Here is a 1,394-nt window from a genome sequence, read left to right as displayed (position 1 = left end):
CCTAAGATAACCTTTTATTAATCAGTGAATTTATATAACTTTCGTCCAAAAGGACGGGTACTCCAGCTAGTATGTAATATTCTGAAGGGCGATGAACCATCATAGCATTTAGGAGTATTGAACGTATATATTCAGATATCCCATAACATATAATATTCTGAACAGTGATGAACCATCTTAGTGTCTAAAGGTTTGAACGTACATTTCCGATCTGGAGAACTGATTGCTGAACATGTTAACAAATTTGAATCGCAGTTTCCAGCTGTTTTTTTTTTTATGATTGTTAATCTGTAAGAGTTGTAATAATTGACCTTGTAGTCAATAATTGTTTCTTACATCTGCTGAGATAGGTCACTAGCCACTCTGAAGAAGAACATAATTACGTATACAGACAGCATTATAACAAGACAACAGTTTTTACATCAACAAAACAGGCATTGCATATTTTATCTTACGTATTCGCGTTTATCGTTTAAAAAAAAAAACCTATTAGTACGTTCATGATGTACTTTACTCACCACAAGTAAGCTAAATTAATATAAGTATTTGAAAGATATGCAACATTAACCACACAAATTATTTATTTAACGTTATTCAGCAAGATTGCGTTGGTCTGGTGTGGCTTGGGGGTTAAGGCGCTCGTCTTCTACTCAGCAGCTTGTGGGTTCAAATCACTGTCACCAACCAAACTCGTTCTTTAGGGGTTGATGTTAGGGCTAGCCACCCGAGTGTAAACATTATTGGCGAATACAAAATACCCGAGTGGCCGACCCCAATACTAAATTTTTGGTCTGTAGTATGATAAGAAATCATCCTTTGCATACCAGGATCAAATATAATGATCCAAAACTGTGAAATAAGGTAACACCTACGTTCAACTAAACGATCCCTACGTAACAGCCGCGATATACAGGCTTTAGTAATGTTAGATTTAAATGCCTTACGCCTATAGTTAAAATCTTTGAAAAAAAATAAAATTAATAAAGAGAGAGAGAGAGAGAGAATTTCCGTATCAAAATATATCCATTTATGTCATCACAGAATCGTCAGTAATTAACGTGAGTGAATTTAAACATTGCTGCCTTGTTCAAGATTCTTATACTTTTCATCGTTACATTTTAGACTTTAGTATCGTTATGTAACCAAGCGGTACGTATTGATATAAAATATGTTGTGTATTTTACTCATTCATTCATACGGCTAAGTTGAATATAGTTTTACTTGCTTGAAGCTTGTTTGTATTTTGAATTTCACACAAGGCTACTCGAGGCCTATCTGTGCTAGCCGTCTCTAATTTTGTAGTCATAGGCTGGAGCAGTGGTTCTCAAACAGTGCGCCCCAGAGCTTTTTCAGGTGCGCTCCGTAGCATTCCTGAAAAATCTATCCAGATATGA

This window comes from Limulus polyphemus, unplaced genomic scaffold (genome assembly GCF_000517525.1).
Source record: "Limulus polyphemus unplaced genomic scaffold, Limulus_polyphemus-2.1.2 Scaffold74, whole genome shotgun sequence".
Classification (NCBI taxonomy): Eukaryota; Metazoa; Arthropoda; class Merostomata; order Xiphosura; family Limulidae; genus Limulus; species Limulus polyphemus.
Note: the sequence above shows the minus strand (reverse complement) of the source record.